This window comes from Balaenoptera acutorostrata, chromosome 8 (genome assembly GCF_949987535.1).
Source record: "Balaenoptera acutorostrata chromosome 8, mBalAcu1.1, whole genome shotgun sequence".
NCBI lineage: Eukaryota > Metazoa > Chordata > Mammalia > Artiodactyla > Balaenopteridae > Balaenoptera > Balaenoptera acutorostrata.
The window spans coordinates 82,953,364-82,975,524 of NC_080071.1; the positions used below are offsets into that span (position 1 = coordinate 82,953,364).

General features: G+C 41.0%; 1 protein-coding gene across 1 annotated transcript in view; it reads right to left on the bottom strand.

The window, feature by feature from the left end:
• Positions 1–1,987: 1,987 nt before the first annotated feature.
• IRS1 (insulin receptor substrate 1) overlaps positions 1,988–22,161 on the bottom strand; it is a 67,035-nt gene continuing 46,861 nt past the window's right edge. The window contains exon 2 of the mRNA XM_007166732.2: positions 1,988–6,551. The gene's annotated coding sequence lies outside the window, so the exon portion shown is untranslated. The remainder of the gene's footprint in view (positions 6,552–22,161) is intronic.

The window sequence follows — 22,161 nt, forward strand, 5'->3', positions numbered from 1 at the left end:
AGTTATCTCTATTGTGTTGCTGAAGAGGGGTGAACTTCTTGAGGGAACAAATGGGGAAGCACAAAAAGGCTTTGGACAGGAATGAACTAAGCTAGACACAAAGATAAAGAATGGAAATAAGTGTAATAAGGGTCTGTTACTTTGTAGCGTAAAAATTATAAGTTGGAGAGAGGTTTCCTCTCTGGCTTGTGTGAGATCATATTTGCTCAGTAAGTTAGTAATACAAGGAAGCTGTAGTGATAGTGTTTTTAATGTAGAGAATTTAAATTTTTAAAGAATTTGGAAACCAGAGACTTGCAGTGGCATTGATGAGAATACAAGCTTTGCCATCAAGCAGTCCACGGTTGAGAGTCTGCTCCATCCCATAGTATCCCTTGACCATAGTCATGCCCCTTCTCTCTTCTGCTTGCCTGTCTGGGGAATAGAGAAATGATAGATGATAGTACCTACCTCTGGGTTGCTGAAAGGATAAAATGAGATAACCGCTGTACATCCTGGTGGCTAATCTAGAATAAATGCAGAATAAATGCTGCTATTGTTTATAATAGAATCAGTGAGGTAATTACAAATTCTCCTGGCCTGTTCATTCTTGCAGGCATTTTATTGACACTTTACTTGCCATAGTTTGTTTCTGTATATGTGTAAAGGTAATAAGACAATTATGCTATAAATTGCACCATTAATTCACTCCAACTAGACTTCCCTCAAATTAATACTAATTAGTGATGTTTACTTGTAATATCATTAGAAGTTAGAGTGATGTTTGCTTTGCAATACCACTAGCAGGGAAAAAATCAGTTTTTTTGTTTTTGTTTTTTTAAAGAATAAATGGAGAAAGCTAATATAAAGTGAAGATGAAATAATGACTTCAAGCATTTATTCAATCATGTTGCATGCTGCTTCTTAACAATAAAAATTTCATTTACTATGCGTGCCAGGCAGAAGGAAGACTCCTCTGGCCTGGTGCACCAAATAAGGATAGAAAAGACAGAAAAGTCAGCCTTGTTACTCTCATGGAGCGCCATGCTCGTTAAAAGTAAATAAATTAAAAAAATTAATCTCGAATCTGTTTCCAAAATGTTCAATAATTTGAGTCTACCCTAACAACATAAGACATGCCAATCATCTATTTAAATTGTTTAAGCAAGAAAGCTCAATTTGGGAGGAGTGGGGGAGTTGGCTGTTTGTATATTGGCAACATGGTTTATTATTTTCAAAAACCATTGGTGTTCTATCCATTCTAGTGGTGAAACAATCCAAAAGGCTCCCTTTGTACAGAAATCAGGATTTTCCAGACGTGCCAACCACAAGAGTCACCTGTTTATACATACTTTCCCAGACAGCTCCAGGGAATCAGCATGTCGAGTAAGTGGCTCTAGTCATCAGACAAGTTTGGGCAACACTTCCCTGCAGCGGTTCTCAGCCCTGACCTGTACTGGAGTCTCCTGGAGAAGATAAAAAGCAGGCGCAGCAGCAACTGACGCCTAGCCCCCATCCCAGACAAAGTAAATCAGCATCTCTGGAGTTGGCCTGGCCATTGATGAAAATTTTTCAAATGCTACCCAGATGATCCTAACCATCTCAGACCCCGTCCCGAGGTCCCCTCCAAGGCAACCTGCATCAGAACAAGAGCTTCATTGAAGGTTGACAAGGTTGGTCTAGTGCCTCTCAACAGAACACATACCTTTCCACCCCAGGGAGTATAGATTTTTGCTCCCCTCTCTCTCTTCCCATCACACCACCACCAACAAAAGCAACTCACAATCTTTTCAGAGGTCTTTTCTTTATATTCTTGGCCACTGGAAGCCAAGTGAAGAGGGACAGGGTGAGGTAAACCTATCCATTCCAAAATCATTTATTAAAGTATGTTAAACAGTGTCACACTGCTCTTACCCAATCAAATGCCGCAGAAAACTTTAATTGGCAGTTTCTGTTTCATGTCCCATAATCAAAAACATGAAGGATCACTAGCATTCACATCCGTGAATTCATTTAGACAGTTTTCTTTAATTAACGATGAAGACACTACAGTTCTAAGTACCAGACAGAATCAGGGGGGGAAAAAAAAACTGAAAATAAGCATAACACTATAAAGAAAACTTGGAAAAAGTGAATCTAAATAAAAATATATACCTGGCCTGGTATCCATTACATATATACATAATACATATGTTATACACATATATACAATAAATGTTTTGGTAGCAATATAGACCATGCATTGGTCCTCTTGAACACAGATGAAGTAGCACCATAAGCAGCACCACCATCTTAAGATGATAAACCAAACTGCACATACATTAAATGAAAAAATATATATGTATTTAATTTGGCCCACCCTGTAGCCAAGACGTGTAAGGAAAGAACTTTGTAAGAAAAATGGTTCCGGGAACTACATTCTTAAGCCAATAACAAAGTTCTAAAAAGAAAAAAAAAAAAGCACTAAAGATGTCTATACAAATACAGACAAGTTTTCCTGTTTACTGAATTTGTCCTATCATGTGGCATATTGGTTAACACTGGGGAAATCAACAACAAAAACAAAGAGAGAGATTTAAATGCCAGGTGAATAGCCAAAGTCTATAATACCAGATCTCTTGGTGTATACATCGCAGATGCCATAATCAATGAACTAGGAAAGGAAGACAACTCTCCAGCTATGCCCTATGTTTTTCGAATCGTATTAGCTAATTCTAAGCTCTTGATTACTGATAAATTTCATTAAGAGTAGGGTCAAACACCTCCAACATCATTCCACCACTTCCCAGCACCTAATTTGATGCTCTGGTTACAAGTAGGGAAGGAATCCAGTATGCCATCTGACCCACACCTTCTCTATCCATCCTTAGGAGACTGATTTACAGAGCTATAGAAGGACCCTCGTGATCTTCTCTGACTTGGCTTTGGAAATGACCAATGGCACCAAGTGTTTCACCCCTTGATGGTCTACTGACCACAAGGCTCTATTTGCCCTCCATGACCAAGCTCACAGAGTGGAGGTCGTTCTCTTACATCTGGCAAGGTCACATTTCCTCACATCCCTAGAAGTGTATGCTTCTTCCTTTCGAATTTCTCAGCAGCCTATATAAATGCAGCATTCATACTGCAACTAACATACATGAGGTCCTAGGAACACTTACTCCCCTGTCAAGTCCTTGCAAAGGAGCAAGTTTCTATCTGGTCTCTATCCATTCTCCTTCCCATGCCTTCCAGAGGGTCCTGTCTCTCCCCAGTCAAGGTCTTAATTCCTGCAGTGTTTCTGGTTTCCGTGCCTCCTTGTGTGACGGACTGACCTACAGAGCCCTGACAAAGCAGTTGGAACATTGCACATTAATCTCATTTTTCGTGGCTCTGTTATCAATAGATGATGAGCTCCCCTCCCCCATTTTGAAACCATCCGCAGTGAGTAAAAATGAAAGTTTTCAACTACGCGGTGTATTGCATTCAGGATGCAAGATTGAACAAAACAGGGCCTCAGTATTGTCAAATACTGTTTCCTATAGTTTAGTAAAGCTGTTTAATACTTTAAATGTCTCAGATTTAAAAGACAGCTAGGAGGCAAGCGTCAGTGCAAGAAAAGTTAAAAATCTCTACTTCTGGCTAGATGATTTTTAGAAAATCCATTTTTGCAGTCAACGTAGATTAGTCAAGAGAGTCCCTGACCTTTGAAAGTTAGCAAGAAACAGCCACAAATGTAACATCAGTACTGAATTGTCCTTATTGACTCAGGTGGTTGATCATTAATGGATTCTCTTCACTTTTAGCTGGTTCTAGGACTTTTATTTTCTTTTGCTCAGAATAAAGATATCATCAAAGTCATGGAACATATTTGTTCTTTCCACAAAGCAGAATTTCAAAACTCTGCCTAAGTCTCTAAGAAAGAACACTGTAACAGGTTGGTCTCATGAAGAAAAGCCACTAACTTACAGGTTAACCAGAGGCCACTAGAAGTCCCATTAATGTAAGCCTTTGGCTGGCCTACAAATACTTTGAAATGGATAAAAGCCAAGTCTCCTGAATAGGAACTGAACACAAGGACTTAGCAGCTAAAGGTCAACCCCTCATGTAGACAGAGTAAGAGTTTTTGCCTTAAATATCAGCAACTTCCAGTTTTAAATGGGTGAAGTTTGATACCACCAGAAAACCCAGCTCGGGGACCACTAGAAGCAGCTTAAATAAGAATGCCTACCTTGATACTGTTTGACTCAACAAAACGTCGGTGAAACAGAAACCAAGAGATGGCTTTTTCCAGTCTGGTTCATTTCTTGTTCTCACCCAGAATATGTTGATAACCCCACATGCAGAGGTATCTTGGTAATACATAGTCAAAGTTTAGGTTCCTTTGGAAATAATAACTACCTTTACAGGACAATGGGTGGGGCTGACTTCGTTCATTGATTTCTCTTTAATTATTTATGTCTTCAACAGAAGAGAGTGGACAGCTTGTCTCCTTCCTACACAAGCAAGAGTAAGAGTCAAAATACTTGAAAAATGAAAGTTTGACTAAGAAAGTCTTTTTTATAAAGAATAAAAAAAAAACTTTCATATCAAATTTTTAAAATCGGTAGTGTTCTCTCCTAATAGGAAATGATATCATTCAGTAAGTTCCTTGAAAACAATGGATTCTTATGACTACAGACCTATTTATCTTAGAAACTGAAGAGCATACAAACGATTAGAATCTGCAACAATGAACATTGTACAAGAGTCTGCGAGGTACATGCCGTCCGGCTGCGTTAACAGTAGCACAGGTCTCAGCAGGGTGAGGGGTTCCATTGATCTCCACTCCCTTTTGAGTAGAGCAGGGGGTACCTGACCCATTGATGAGCAGCCACTGCAATGGCCCCCAACCCTGGCCCCTTCCTGGCAGCCCCTCTCCCACCCAGGGAGATCAACCCTTCAGTGAAAGAAAATGTTGCTTCTCTCAATAGCAGGGCTGGGACTTCCTGATAGAGAGTTTACATGGACTCCGGGCGAGTCTGATACTAGCTTTAATTTCACTGAACCTTTAGGAAGTTTCCTGGTCAAAGATTCAAAACTCTGTAGGCAATTTCTTGAAGTACGTCCATTGCCATTTCTTTTTCACAAGGAAAAATTCCAAGATGTGTGTACCTTCCAAACAAGAAAAGGATTAACATTTTCACTGCTGGCTAGATGTTTCCATAGCAGGTCATTATGCTTTGATGTGCTCTCTGTGCCCTGGGTTTTATTAACTAATCACGCATAAGCCAGTAGCCACCAGGGCAAATGGACCAAATTACATTCAGTTAAATAATATAACACTGGACATTCTCAGAAAACATGAGATAAGAGTCTTAAGGAAAGTGACATGTAGCCCTGGTCATGATAAAAAAACACGTTCTGGAATTTTAATTTCTGGTTAGAAATGAAAGACAAGTATTCACTTGTCTTACATCTTTCTAGAGACAGTGCAGGAAATGAAAGATCCTAACGTGTGCAACAGAAAAAAAAAATGGTGGCAATGGAACAGGAAGCTTACAGAAGTGGGGGAGGGGAGAAGAAAAGATCAACAGTCTCTAGTTTATTATGAATAGAAAGAAATTTCCAGAATTTACAAACACCCACATTGTTCATTCCAAAGAGAGCTTTTGATTCGAAGGGATCACCCATGTCGCCTCCTCTTTACAGTATATACAATGGAAGACACTGATTGCCTTTTCTTGTAATTTTGCTTCCATTCAATTGCCAATTTTAAGCTGACACTTGAAAATACCCAGTAGAATATATCCTTCTTCAGTTTAATTAACATGGCCTATTGCCTTACAGAAAAAAAAAAAATACAAAATTAAGATCAATTCTTGTAAGGATCTCAGCTCAACATCAGGGCTATATTACAAGAGATAGTATCAGCAAATAGAACTATACAATTGAGAACCATCTATGGCACTATGATTCTTATTATATTACTTTTCTGAATTACAATCTTAAAACAAGGATCGTACCCTATTCTACTCTTGTTAGCCTTGTTTTAAGCATTTGCTCCACTCTTTACAACAGAACATTGTATACCTCAGTTCCACATCCCAAAAAAAGATGTGCTGTAAGAAAAGTTACATTTTAATTAAAAAAATTACACTTATAAATCAAAAACCTATGTTAAATATTTAATACTCTCTCCACCCAAAGCAAACAGTTCCATATGAAATAATTTACAATGATGCTCTGTCGTACACGGTTTCAGCAGCAGATGAAATGTGTCTTGTAAATGCAATGAGCGTAAACCCATTCTCTCGTGGCACGGTGGGGGGTACATCAGCTCATGTGGCCAGCTAAGTCCTTAAGGTTGAAGATGAAGTTTATGCAGACTCATTGTTCTGGTGTCACAGTGCTTTTTTCTTGGCACGATATAGAACGTGCAGTTCAGTCAACAAACTCCTGAGGATTGTGTAAAGTAAACAAACTGAAATGGGTGCATCGTACCATCTACTGAGGAGGAAGATGTGAGGTCCTGGTTGTGAATCATGAAATATTTAGAGTCTGGGGACCCATGAGTTAAAGGAGGATTTGCTGAGGTCATTTAGGTCTTCATTCTGAAAAGGAAAACGAAAGAATTCGTCACCATGGGCATCTCAAAATGCACGTTTGATAGCTTTTTAGGGTTCTTCTTTTAAAAGGGGCAGCACCAGGTAAACTGAAGTTACAGGCACAAGCAGTACTGAGTACTTCAGTACAATCAACAAACTGTACTTAACTTCTTTCTTTCAAAATGCAAGAGTCTAAAGCAATCACAAACTCAAAATAGTCAATATTAAGTCAGTAAACCAATCGATGTGATTTGGAGGTTTCAGAAGTTTTAGCAATACAAAAATGCAAAACACTTTGATGTTCTTATGATCCAAACAAAAATGTCCACTGCAGATTTTGTGTAAAACAACTACAAAATATGGTAAGCAGCTTACAGTCAGGCTAGGCTTAATCTTCTTTTGGTTAAAAGTCAACTACAGATTTTAGAATTTGAAGTTGCAGGGCTTAACATTACAAAATCTGAAATAGGTTTTTAACCTGACATTGGTTGACAGGAGAATTTTAGATGCAAAATGAGATCCAAGCAAAAGAGACCTAGTTAATCATTAGCTAAAGAAAGGGGTTCCGATTTAGGTCTAACAGAAATAAGTTATTCTGGCAGAAATACAACATTTCTTCTATGCAATTTAAAAAGTCAAACCTCAACGGGTGTTACCCATTCCCTTCCAGAGAGGAGACACCTTTTCAACCACATAAAGCCTCTTTTGCTCTCAAGTCTTAACATTAGATAATCCTTCTGAAGTCCCTATTTTTCGTGCATCCAAAAGGTATCTATAAATATCAATATTTATAGAATGTCCTGAGCAGTAGATGGCACAGAGTAGCTAATCAATATACCTGTTGAATGAGTAAATGGTTGCATTAAGTACTATGTAGTATACAAAGGTGAATTCTGCTATAGGCTCTGCTTTCTAAAAATTCTAGCAAGGAAGGTAAGCTTCACTCACAGATAGACGGAATGCAAAGTAGAAACGGGGTGAATACCATGATAGATGCACATAAGCAAAAAGCTCTGGAGGTACGGAGGTGGGAAGAACACTTCTAGCTAGAAGAGTAAAGGAAGCACCTCGTTGACACACTTGGCTTGGTTTGGAAGAAATGGAATAGTTTGGGGATGTGGAAACAGGGATGGTGTTTCAGTGTTGCATCTCCAGAACCCAGCACAAGGGCTGGTACATAGCAGGAACTCACTAAATATGAGCAGAATGAGTGAAAGGGACAAGGCACACTTCCCATCGGGGGCACAGGACAAAACGAGGCCCGGTGGGATGAGAGCCCAGCCCTGGACAAGGCCAAGTGAGGGATGTGGTTTTGTCAGAGCACAAGATACCTGCAAAGGGGTAGGAGGAGTGATGTCTATAAACGCAGGTTGCGGTGGATGGTGAGGAACCTTGAAGGACAGGCCAAGACCTCTTTAAATAAGTGAAGGGACAACAAGGACATGCTTTGTGATATGATCAACATGCAAGCAGTAATGATCCAGGTCAGTCACAAGGACAGCGATAGACTAGAAAATCCACACAAGGTAAATGTTGACCGACGTTAACTTTTTCTTTTCTCTGTCTCTCCTCTTTGAAGGAGAGTATGGCTGGGACCAGCCAGCATTCACCATCTACAGAATGGCTTTCAGGGAAGTTGAATTTACCAGATGAGGACTCAGTTTTACCAGGAGCTTTCTGTTCATTTCACAGTCTTAACCCCGCCCCTAAATGACAGAGAAAGTCTATTTTTCTACTTACAAATAAAGCCTTGACATGGAGACACCAAGGTAAAAAAAACAAACAAAAAAAGCACTCCAGGCTTATCTCTTTAATTGCCAGAGAAACAGGATTTACTGTGAAAGCTACAAGTGAAAGAAAACCTGGCCTTTCAAAAACCCCAGAGATCTTACTTACTTTCAAGTTTCTCCTGAATTCATTTTGCAATCTACCAAAATGTTCCCACCAGGATATCTACATACAGCTTAACACAGCTTCATACATCCGGGCCTAAAATTAAGTAGGAAGGCCATACTTTATTACAAAGGCTTGAGACAAACAAACAAACTGCCAATTTATGTAAAATGGGAGAAAAGTTAAGGATGCACAATGTGCTTTTCATTTTACATCTGGCTCTCATCCAGAACAGCTGAATGAACAGCTTAGCACAGGAACAAACTATATCCAGTTGTGTCATCACATGTGCCAACCTGCATGGATGCAGAAGGGCAGAAATTGGGGGCCCTTCGAGGAGAGAAAAAAAAATATGGCTTCGCCAGATGCTGAAATCTATTGCTTTGGCCCACTCGGAAACCATCCCTGTAATTTTCCACAAGTAGTATGTTCAAAGAGCAGGAAATAAAAGGATATAACAATTCCTTCATATACCTTCCACTCCAAAATCTCGGCATGCTACTTTTCAAAGCCTTTGTCGTAAATCCTGATCAACGTCTGTCTCAGCCACTAATGCTACCTACCAGCACCATCAACTTAGGAGTCTAGAAAAAAGTTAAAGTGGGAAAGTGGTAGGCAAGGCTGACACAGAGGAAATGGGAACAGAAGCTATAAACAGACGATAGAGGCCTGGAAAAATTTAAAGTGAGAGTCTGAAGTTCACAACTGTTTATCTTTGTGCAAGGGTGTGTGTGTGTGTGTGTGTGTCTGTGTCGGTACATAATAGCTACTGAGTAAACGACAAAGATTTTTAACAGACATCCTCAGTGAGGACTCTTCCTTCCTGCAGCCACCTTGGGGTCTGCATACTTATTCCAGTCATGCAGCCATTGTTCGAAGCATTTTTGGAATGCCTTCTTCAAGTCCCATTTCCTTCTTGCAACTGCCTTCTCAGCCTTGGGCATATTCTTTTGAATGGTCTCTATAGCAGCCAGTTTGGCCGTGTGAGGGCACATTTGATCTTTGGAGACAGCCAAAAAGCTTTGAGAGCCAAATATGGTGAGTAAAAGAGCTGATTAAGCTGGATAATGGTTCCCAGCGAGGTATTATCGAAAGCCAAAGAACTCCAAAAACAAAAGTTCCAAAACCATAGCTGTTTATCATTGCTGTAATGAGTTTTGTCAGAAAGGAACTCTCCTAACATTACACACAGACCTTAGCAGACGCCTCATGGGATTTCAGTTCATCTGTCTATATGCCTGCCTCTACACACTTGCAATCAAGAAGGGCTGCGCTTGAATAAAGCAACTTACTTGAAGAAGGGCAACCGTGTATATTTGTTTGCATGCAATATAATCTATATTCATACATCTTTGTAACTTGGGAATATGTAAAAAAAAAAACAAAAAGCAATACTAGCCTCCCACAGTCATTAAATGCAATAAACATCTGTTGAGTGACAAATTTTAAAAAATACAATGATAAAGGCTGTAACGCACGTGCTGAAAAAGAAGACATGGGTAATGTGTGTTTAATGCACTTTATATATACAACTCCAATCGACTCACAACCAACCATACGAGGCAAATATTGCTACAATGTTTTACAAAAACTCATTTGTAGCTCTCATAAACTGGAAACGGAAAAAGCAAAACATATCCTTGGAGAAGAGCTGTGCAAATATCAAATGGTGATGTTCCCGTTATACATTCTCTCTAGTTACATCACTGGGGAATAACTTCTGAACCCAGAAATACGATGCACCTGTCACAAGATTTAGTAGCAGGAAATTACATTTTGACAAAATTTCATCACCACATCAGCATCTACGGTCCGCATGTGTCTTCTCACAGGATAAAACCCACCTAATCCTGCTGCTAGTAATGAAAAATGTAATTTTTAAAGCATTATCAAATAAGTCAACACTTGGGCAATGCTACTTGAGACCTATGGATTATTGCATTATTGTATCCAGTAGGAATTTACATCTTCTGGACTCGACCCACTTAAACTATGCCGGCTAGAGCTGAAAAACAAATAAAGCTTCCGCTTCCTTTCACACTATCTCAGCCTACTGATTAGTCTCCACTGAGTAAGCAGCTGAAAACAGCATAAGGTTATGATATAAGTACAAGAGAAGAATCCGCACCCTTTCAGCAATGCATTTTTAGTCAAACCCATTGGCTAAAAGTTTTTATCTTGTATTTAAATGCCTTGAAACTTCCTACCAATTTGTTAAGCGCAACATACTTAAAATACCTGGTTAGAGCATTACTAGCGGTTTCTGCGTTTACTAAGGAGACAGGAGTATTATATTGTAAGTTGCTTGGCTGTTGTCATGCACTAAAATGTAGCCAGAAAGAAACTCTTCCTTATCCAACTATGCTTGAAAAAAAAAGTAACTATAGTAATGACTTTTCTTCAATGGAGATCATTGTTTGAGATCTTATATTGTAGATTCAACTAGAAAAATTCATATAAAAAAATTCCTCCACTTGAAGAAATGTGTCAAAACTGCACATTTCTCTTTCCCTTAACATAAACAGCTGTGACTTAAAAAAAAAAATCTTGAGCGTAACATAGAAAATTTATGAGACAGTAAATGTAAAGAAGGAATAAACATATAATTCATTATAAACATTGTAATTCCTGTCACCCAAGGAAAACCACTATTCAGCTATGGTTCTGATTTCATTATTTACTTAAAGGATTTGAACTTTTAGTATTCCATATTTAATGTCAAAAATATTTTAAGTAGCGAGGAAATAATGCTTTAATCACATTTAGATCTTTCCCATTCTGAAAAACCTGTGATGAGAAGATAAAATGTTAACCAACATTTTAAACCTTCTTGGTATTCTACCCCTTTCCCATCCTCCCAGTTCATTGTGTATGGGGAGAAGTATGACAATTTGAAAGCAGAAAAAAACCCTCTGGCTTCCTGGGTTTGGCTTCCAAAAGCCTAAGTCCTTAAGGGAACGGCACAGGCAAAGTATTCAGAAGAACCAGGAGGAGGGTGGGGGGAGACTACTCTCAGAGGAGAAAAAGGTTACCTTTGGCTGGGATCAGAGGGAGAAAAAAGGTGGAAGGGATGTGAGAGCAGAGAGGTCGGTAGGGAGCTCTGTACCTTGCAGGATGCTGAACACAGCACCTGTGACATCTTCCTATATCCTGTCTTCCCAGGTCTGTTGATTTCTTATTTCGCACAATTATATTCAACTGCGTACCACTAACCATGACCACAGTTCATTTCTTCAGCTACCTCATTGATGCTAATGTAGTTAATTCATGGTACCGCTAATTTAGAGCTGATCAAGTCTTCCAGAATGCTTACCTATAACACCTTATAACACACTGCAAAAGTACTCTGTTTTTAAGCATACCTGAAACCTGAAAAACAGGCCCAGTAATTTTTTTTTAAATCATCAGTATCGAATACATTTATAGTCCTGGTAGTGTGTAGGTGTTCTTAATTTTACCATTCACCATGCAATCTCCGATAGATAAATGAAAGCATGGATCCATCTGATGGAATGTGAAACCCCTTATGAAAGGAATTTCCTGACTTAGCGCTTGGGTTCTACCATGTGAGTTTGATGGTAGCATCTAGGGAGGAAGCAGCATTACCAGCCCAGCTCTGTTAGCTACGGTAATCACCCAAAGAAAAGAAAGTTAAATCCAGAGAGCTTGAAGTTTGGGCCAAGGGGAACATTTCTCTGCTCTTCACAAGGTACGGCTGGGAGGTATGGGGGCAAGCTGAGACTTTGGGAAAGGACAGATCTAAGTAGTGAAAAAGCCTTCTGTTTTAAAGCCTTCAGACCATAATCACCAAAAAGAAAAAAGAAAAAAATCAAGTTAGGATTGAACTAAAGAAGTCAAGTTAGAGGTAAGACCCAAGATGTTTGCTACTTTATGTTGAAAGGAGAAAGCCGTTTTAGCTAAAGGAAGGAAACCAACATCTTAGGCCAGAATTGAGCTGGAAAAGACTTGGTTTCATGGTCTTAAATGGCAAAGGGTAACCAACAGGCCAAGCCAGGGCTTTTTAATGGAGCTGCTTAAATAGCAGTTTTGCCTGTTGCGAGTCACATGGGGGAGGGCTGGTGAAAATAACAAGGTTGCTGGCCAGCCCTTCCAGAGCGCAGAGTTGCCAAGGAAGGATATTCGGGGACAGTTGCCAACATGTGAGAGGCCATCTCGCTCCAGTTCCCCTTTTGTCCCAGGGAAAGACCTTCTGGCAGGGCTGGTGACTGCAGGAGACCACCAATGAAGAAAGGCACACATATTACGCAAAGGAAAGAAGAGAGGGAGGGCCCAAGGAGCCGACCGTCACGCCTGTGGGCTCCCGATGTGGTCCAGCGGGGGGAAGGCTGTCAGCGCCGTGGATTTCTCCTTCCCCGACAACAAAGGGCAGAGGGAGGAGGGTCTGGAAACTTTTCCAGAGAGTTAGGGATTTATGCAGAAGATAGATTTAAACAACAACAACATATGGTTCTCAACAATGAAAAGTATTCCGTCAACGATCTATTAAGGAAATCTGAATAAACATTCAGAAATCTTTTAAGCCAAAGAATATACACTTCAGTTATTGCCCATTCTTTTTAGTAAAGACAGAGCATGCTGATAAAGCAAAAGGCAATTAAAAGATAAAGCAAGTGGGAGTCAATACCATAACGGTCTCCCCCCAGAATGTAAATCCAAATGTCTCAGATCTCTCTTCTGCCAAAATTCTAACAAGTCCCCACATACATGATCGTCAAGGTAGAGGAACTCAGAAAAACAATCCCTCTAACTTTTCACGTCAGACCACATGTACTGGGAGACAGGAAGCTTTCATTTTAACAGAGCTCAACCAAAATAAACCTGTTGCTTGAAGACATGAAAATAACAGGACATCATCTTCCCTACCTGAGGAGGCAAGTCATAAAAGTCGCTCTTTCTCCTGCCTTCGTGGGAGCTAATTCTGCAGTTTATTCCTGCCTCCCAGGAAGTACAATCCCAGCTCTGAGGTTTATATTGTAATTTCACATTGGTTTTTTTTTTTTGGTTATGTTCAGATATACAGGACATAGGTTTTATTTGTCTGGCTCTGATAACAAACTAGTAGACTTAAATGAAATCACGGCTTCGTTTACAACATGGTGTTTGCAATACCGTTTCCGTAATTAGGCAAAAGGAAAAGCAAGCAGACCTAGTCCCGTTGCCTTTACTTTTTCTGTTAAATACTTCATAGAGGTCGCATTCTTTGCCCACTCCCCGGAGTCATCTCATAAATTGAAGGAAGCAAGTGCCTGACTTTACCTTGGAGTAATTGTCCAGCTGCTCAAGTGTTTCTCATCTACCATCATCAGCTTTTCTGTAACAGCCCAGGAACCAGAGCACAGAACAAGTGTTCTCACAGACAGCCTTATGTCTGCAGAGGGCAGAGGCAAGGATCATTAAGGCCACTGACGTCACTTTTGGCAGCCGGAGAAAAGGGAAAACCCGTGTTTAATCTATTTCCTACTTATTGCAAGTTTTAGTCGGAGTCCCCGATAATACAGGTTGTGGTTGACTTTATGGAAGAACTTGGTAATGCAAGAAAAATGTACTGAACTGAACAAGCATCTTTCAAAGGAACCACGAGGTACCTCAGCCATGTGGCCCTGATCTCCTTCCTGTAGGTGTTTTGGTCATTAAACTGGCCTAACACAGGACAGGGCCATTCCCAGCTGTTCATAAGAAGGTCAAGCTCAGAAGAAAACTTTCCCTACTACACACCTCTAATTAACATCTCCTTAAACGCATCATCATAAATCACAAACAAAAAGGTTTTAGCCTTTGTCTTCCTTCTTGCTTTGAGTATACCAAGGGGGAAAGCTGGGAAGAATTTCATCTGGGATTCTTTGAAGTTAAGTGAGCTGTCCCCATTTTTTTTTTTTTTCTTTTTTCTTAAGCAGTCTAAATAATGAAAGAATGCTCTCTGAAACCAATTGAAACAGATCATAAATATATAAGTATATGGCAGCGTATTTCAAATGTATTCAACCTATAATTCTCATTCATTTTACCTTAAGAATTCTTGTTAAAGACATGCAAGGCATAAAGATCTCTGGGCTATGAGAGCAATAATTAAACAAAAGTCAATGTGAGGGAGGATGGAAAACTGTACCATCCACCTTAGACTACAGAAGGCCAGAGGTTCTAAAATAATTGGGTTACTTTAAAGATGAGCATCGTGTTGCTTACAATAAAGTAACAGAATAAATGTGTTTCCCTTGGGTTGCCACTACCTGAGTGTTACGTGAGTAACCTGTAAGCAATTCTGAATTCTAAAATGTAATTTAGGAAACCCCGTCCAGGCAGGTTATTTTGAGAATAAAGACAGAGCCATTACATGGCTGTTAATGCTTTTTAAAGACTGATCAATTTTAACTCAGGACTTATTTCCAAGTTAAAATTTTTTTTAATTAATTAATTAATTAATATTTTTGGCTGTGTTGGGTCTTCGTTTCTGTGCGAGGGCTTTCTCTAGTTGCGGCAAGCGGGGGCCACTCTTCATCGCGGTGCGCGGGCCTCTCACTATCGCGGCCTCTCATTGCGGAGCACAGGCTCCAGATGCGCAGGCTCAGTAGTTGTGGCTCACGGGCCTAGTTGCTCCGCGGCATGTGGGAACTTCCCAGACCTGGGCTCGAACCCGTGTCCCCTGCATTGGCAGGCAGATTCTCAACCACGGCGCCACCAGGGAAGCCCCCCAAGTTAAAATTTTAAAAAAGACTGACCATGTACATTATCTCTACTCTCGTTACCCTTCTCTCTGTAATTTTGGGAAAGTTACCAACCCTCCTGAATCGTAATATTTTCACCTGTAACATGGGGCTAACAGTGCCCATTCCATAGGGTTATCACTGAGGTTCAATGAGATAATACATGAAAAGGTCTCATCATTGTGTTTCACACATAATAAGCCCTCAATCATTAAATCTTACTGGAACCACTGTCATAAAGAACTAGAAATCCTTGGATCTCATATCCTCTCCGGATACCTGAATACACACCAGCCAAAAACGCCCTGGTGGGAAAAGCAAGCAACAATGAATCCACAGACCAGATGGCAGCCAAGGACCAAAGGTAGAGCCAAGGTTAGGATGTATCTTGGGAAGAGAGACAAAGTTATTTCAGAAAGGAGGTGGGTACGGGGGCAAGGCCAGAACAAAATGTAAAAGTAGTAAAAGTAGTAGTAGTAAAGCTAAAAATATGACCCTGTGACACGATTTTAGACAAAAGACCTGCTTACCTACAATGGGCACAGCTCCAGTTAAATATCGGGACGGAGAGCATTAGCAGATCTTTGAGCAGTTCTTCAGTGAATGCCATCCACATAAATGTCACAGAAAGGCCACTTCTTCTGTTGCTTTCCCGGAAGAAATTAGAAGCTTGAAGTCCCCCCACCCTTTCGAAGTCGGCTAATGAAAGACTTATAATGCTACAGGAAAGAATTTACAAAGAATTCTCATGGGGCTTCCCTGGTGGCGCAGTGGTTGAGAATCTGCCTGCTAATGCAGGGGACACGGGTTCGAGCCCTGGTCTGGGAAGATCCCACATGCCTCGGAGCAGCTGGGCCCGTGAGCCACAATTGCTGAGCCTGCGCGTCTGGAGCCTGTGCCCCGCAACGGGAGGGGCCGCGATGGAGAAAGGCCCGCGCACCGCGATGAAGAGCGGTCCCCGCACCGCGATGAAGAGTGGCCCCCGCTTGCCGCAACTGGAGAAAGCCCTCGCACGAACCGAAGACCCAATACAGACAAAAATAAATAAATAAATAAATTAAAAAGAAAATCCTTAAAAAAAAAAAAAAAGAAAAAAAAGAATTCTCATGAATAGGCTTAAATGGATGTTCAATGAGGTTCTTATGCACGATTTCCAGGTGCCAAAGCATGTTTCTAATTGTCGGGGAAGGAATTGGGCGGCTTTTGTTTCCGAATTCTTTTCCCCAATCTCTCATCTGAAGGAATCGAACAGGAGAGTGGCACAGCCAGCCAATGCTGCCTGAGTAACTTGACGAAAAACTGAAATTGCTGCCAGATGCACGCATCTAATCGTTGGCAGCTGGAAAAGGAGGGGAAGAAATCGGAAAGATAATCTGAAATAATTGATAATGTATACATCGCTCGCATCTCTAAGGTCTTTGAAGCAGACAATGGTGCAGATTTCTAACTAACTGCAAACACTTCTTTTTTGTCTCAGATAAGGAGGCAAATTCTTCCAGTTGACGAAGAGGGGCCGACGTTTCACCCACTGACCCCAAGCTCCTGGTCCTTTGCTTTCACCTTTCAAGTCTCACTTCCGCTGTGCCCTGTTCCTCCCACTTTTCTCCATTATCTGACATCTCGGCCTTGTCCTTTTTGACTTGGACAAATGGCATTTGCTAACAAGTTCCCTCCCAGCATGCTGAACTAAGCGCGTCACGTTAGTGTGGTACTGAGCTGGCTGCCTGGATGAGCCAGAAGCAGCCTGGGGACAGTTGGGCCAAAATCCTAATGAAGAGCTGGTGACAACTCCTAACTAAGGAGCCCTTATGAAGAATACTGATCAGTGACTCTGAGGGGACCACAGTCCCAAGTGAGGTAAACGGGGTCTGTGAAGGCGACCCCCAGGCCCGCTGGAGTGCCAGGCAGGAGTCATCTGGACTTCAGCTGAAATGTGCTCGTGGGGCTAAACCCACTTCTCATAAAAGAGACCCTCTGGGGCTTCCCTCGTGGCGCACTGGTTGAGAGTCTGCCTGCCAATGCAGGGGACACGGGTTCGAGCCCTGGTCTGGGAAGATCCCACATGCCGCGGAGCAACTAAGCCCGTGAGCCACAATTACTGAGCCTGCGCGTCTGGAGCCTGTGCTCCGCAGCAAGAGAGGCCGCGACAGTGAGAGACCCGCGCACCGCGATGAAGAGTGGCCCCCGCTCGCCGCAACTGGAGAATGCCCTCGCACAGAAACGAAGACCCAACACAGCCATAAATAAATAAATTAAAAAAAAAAATGCAAACCTTAAAAAAAAAAAAAAAAAAAAAGAGACCCTCTGGCCTCCAAGCATTCCACAGAGTCTCTAGAGCAATAGTTCTCTGTTTGAGGGGGTGGGGATAATTCCTCCTTTTGATGGGCCCTTAGCAGTGCCTGGAAGCACTTTTGGTTGTCACACATCTGGGGTCGGGGGTAAGGTGAGAGAGATGCTGTTGGCATTCAGTAGGTAGAGGCTAGGAATGCTACCAAACGTCCCACAGTGCACACGGTGGCCACCTACAGCAAAGAATTACCAAAAGGTCAGTAGTGCTGAGGCTGAGAAACCATGTTCCGGAGCTATTGCCTGTAGCTGAGAAAATGGAGGAAGCCATGCACTCGCTCGTCAGCTGTTTCTGGAGTTCACATCAGTTCTAGGGAAGAGTAGGAGGGAAGAAGTGCTCCCGTTCCGAGGCTTGCTTTATTGCTGACTGTCACACCATGACCTCAGAGTCCCAGTGGGTGCCTCCCAATTTCCACTGATGGAAAGTTACCTCTACTGCATCCCCCTCCCTCGTGACCTTTTTACTAGAAGATAGCTGGTTAATCTGATTAACCAGTCCTGCCCCATGTTTTCATATGTCCCTGCTCCAAAGGAAAACAGGAACCTTCTGGATGCAATGCAAAACACTGACTGAAGCGGGGAGAATATCAGGATGACTGAGGCCAAAGCAACAGAATTTGGGGAAGACTAGTAGCAGGGTGTGATGCTTCTCCCCCTATTCTGACCACAGAAAAGAGATCAACCCCACAAGGAAATACATCTGATCACCCCCAGCTCTGTATCTCTGCCCAGCTTAGCCAGGACCTTCTGGATGGTCTTGGACCAGGCATTTGACCTCATTTTGCCTCCACAATGTAATAAAGTGAAGAAAATACCTTGCCCTCACGATCATTTGCAAAACTCAATGAGACAACAAGAGAAGGACACTGTGAACCAGAAGACACCTTCCTTATGTTACTTGTTACAATTAGTCCCGCTCATTGCCCTTCAAATGTCTGGGAGTTAAAACAAACAAACAAAAAAATTAAGGATTAGGTCCCCTCGGTTCCGGAGTTAGTTGACTTTTTAAAATAAATCCACTGACTTTGTTCTCTAAGAGGCTACTCCTAAGTCACAGAACTGTTTCCCACATTTTTTTTTTTTCACTTGATGAAATAAATACCCACCTTGGAAGATGACTTATTACAAAAAAAATAGTCAAAGTACAAGACTGAGATAGAAACAGCAACTGGAATTTCTAAATATAAGATGTGTTCCCAGGAAGACACTTTTAGGTCTGTTTTCCCTAAACTTAAACTTGAAGAAAAATAGCAGGGTCGGGGTGGGGGGTTGTGGTGCAGGGCACTGCACTTGCACCACCATCGATGAGAGGATACAGTGTTCGAAAGCCTAAAATCTAGACAATGAACAGAGAGAACAAGTTCATTTCCAGGTAGTTAGATATGAAGTTTTTCTGAATGAATCCTAAGGTAATGGTGATAAGAACAGATCCTCTTTCAATATAGGCCACAGAAGCTGCTGTGGTCCTAAGGTACACAAAGAAAACAACAGCTTCTCTTCTTTCTAGACTGTAGCCGGAGCCGCTGACAAAATGTCTTCAAAATAAAACCGAACCACAAAATTTCAATATTACTACCCACCAGCGACAGGCTATAATTAACACTTAATTAACAGCTCTATGATGAGCTTTGCTTAATTCTGCTCAAAAACTGCCTTACATTTTTTCTGTAAAACCGTGTCACCAATGGACAATGGCCTACCTGTTTGCTTGGTTTCTCCATGCTTTTTTTTCCTTAACAAGTTAAGGAAGAACGTGACTAGGTCAAGGTCCAGGCCAAGACAGAGTCTTCAGAGATGCTCCTTTCTTCCTGTCTTTCCACTCTCAGCTCTCCTCACTCCCAACCATTACAGTTCCTAACAGGGCCTCTAAACACAGCCACTGACTTACCACACAACATTTCTTCTTGGAGCCTCCCTAGAGAACTTCCAGTAGAAATAAAGGCTCTCCCAGAGTCTTTTAACAGAGGTGCAAGCCTTGAGAGCAACCAGATCCTTGCTAATTTCCCATACTAATGCACAGCTGGAGAAAGTCAATAGGAAGGTGACTTGAGAACCATTGGACATGAGTAAATAAACTGGGACCCTTCCCCATGGTGGCCTTCTGCCCCTGCCTTTGACCATTTAGTGGTTTAGTAGCACTTCTTCCAGGGATAGAGCCAAGAAATAGAAGGAAAACTCAACAAAAATTCAAATAATATGATATCACTTATATGTGGAATCTAAAATATGATACAAATGAACTTTTTTACAAAACAGAAACAGACTCACAGACATAGAAAACAAATTTATGGTTACCAAAGGGAAAAGGGGGGATAAATTAGGAGTTTGGAATTAGCAGATACACACTACTATATATAAAATAAACAAGGTCCTACTGTATAGCACAGGGAACTATATTCAATATCCTGTAATAAACCATAATGGAAAAGAATATATATATATATATGTATTTGAATCACTTTACTGTATACCAGAAACTAACACAATATTGTAAATCAACTATACTTCAATTAAAAAAAAAAAAATCAACTTAGCAAGTTTTTCCCACCTGACAGTTCTATCAAAGTGGTAAGGAGGTTCGTACAATGACTAACCAAAATACACATCTGGATAACAATTATCCCAATTTTTGTTTTAGATGCCCCATTCCTATTTCTATAGGCAACTTCCACTCCATGACCAAGTCACTGTATAAAGGGTTCGTGGATTAATAGGAACAGAACAATCAAAGCAGTCCCAGGCCTAGTATTATCAGGACTTTCTTGATCGTGTGGTTAGAGAAGTGTTAAAATCATCATTAAATGAGTTGCCCAAGCTCATGAAACTGGTTAGTGGCAGCATGGGGGTGAGACCTGGAGTTTCCCCACCCCCAAAGTAGCACTCTTTCTAACCATGAGTCATTAAAATCTCAAGAGCCCAACTCTTTAGAAAAACAAAATGATCCCAATAGAAGAAGAAGACAGGGTGGTATTCAGTATAAGTGCAAAGCAAGATTCCTGGCAGCCAAGTCACTCAACTACAGTGAGGGGTTTCTTTAGTTGATGGATGTCAAGACACAGAAGAAAAGGACCTCCCCCAAAGTCTCTGAAGACTACACATTTATTGTAACTGAAGATTACACACCAATTTAGTTCAAAATATTTTAAAATCTAGTTCAAAATATTTAAATATTTTAACAACATCAGTTCAAAATATTCACGGGAATTGAGATAGACAAACACTTGCTAAAAATATTTCCACTCTTGTAGTATTGATACCATGTCTGACTTTGGCCTCCACTGTTAAGGCGCACTAGAGAAAAGCACAGAGAAAATAATAACCAAATTATGAAGAGATAAAATAAAGTGGTGCTTGTCGCACTTTAATGTGCTTAGGGTCTCCTGAAGATCTGGTTAAAATGCAGATTTTGATTCTCTAGGTTTGCGGTGGGACCCAAGATTCTGCATTTCTAACCAGCTCCCAGGTAACACCAGGGCTGCTGATCTGAGACCACACTTTGAGTAGCAAAGGAGTAAAGAACCTAAAAGAGAAAACATACCATTTAATTGATAGAAAAGAGTAATAAGAGGGCTTAGCTGCGGAGTTATAAGGAGGACTACCCTGTAAGCCATCTGTTCTCCATCTCCATAGGGTAAACGGGCTCAAATTGCAAAAACAGCTTTGAATTGAAACACGAAGGAAAACTTCCAGGTGGAAAAGGTTCTAGAAGAGTTAACTGGAGAAGAATAAGAAAGCTCCGCCTCCAGGGCCCTGGAACAACACAGAGGATCTGGCTGCTTGCAGAGAGGACACTGGGCTTCGAAGATAACAAGAGCTTTGTAGACGTCCTTAAGAGACTCCACATTGATGGGTTCGTACCCTGTCTAGTGTTCAGGCCATCAGAGACTTGGATTGGGAAAAGGGGGATGGAAACTGTGACCCAATACATTCCTATCTCTTTCAAAAATGAATGCTGATTACTTTGATGTCTGGCAGTTTTGGTCAAGAGGAACTGAGGAGGGCCATGTGTATTAGCTCACAGATGACAGAACCAAAATAAACGGGCATTCCCCCAACTCAATGAAATGTATTCATCCTGCCCTCTGCCGTCTTTTACCAAATAAACCACAAGGCATAAATCAGAGGTTAATTCCCAACATTGCATCTTTATTATTTGAGAGGACCCGCAGGTGGTAAAAGCCACCAAATTGCCAACTCAGATTTTATCTCAAATAAATGAGCAGAATCAACATAACAATTCAATGACTATAACAATCTACGGCACCTTTAACTTTGAAATATCAAAAGTACTGATATCAAAATATGCTTCCCATGAGTATTAATTCATCCTCTAAAATCTTTCTTAAGAACAAGGATGATTCCACGTGCAGATATCTCACCCCAGAACCATCAATGTGTGCAGAGGAAGATCTGGGAGCAGCACATTGGATAGTAACAGGGGAAGCAGCAAAGCCATCATGACTTAAAGGTATCAAAATTTGGAAAAGACTGAAAAATAAGCACAAAAAAGACAGTCTACGGGTGCTAATAATTTCCATTCAGGTCAACAGGCGGTAGCAAACTGGTCCCAATCTCTAAAGGAAGGCAAACAGCCCCAAGTCAAGAGCGTGCCCATCAGTCTGACTTATCAGGAAGTCAGTTTACAACATTCTATT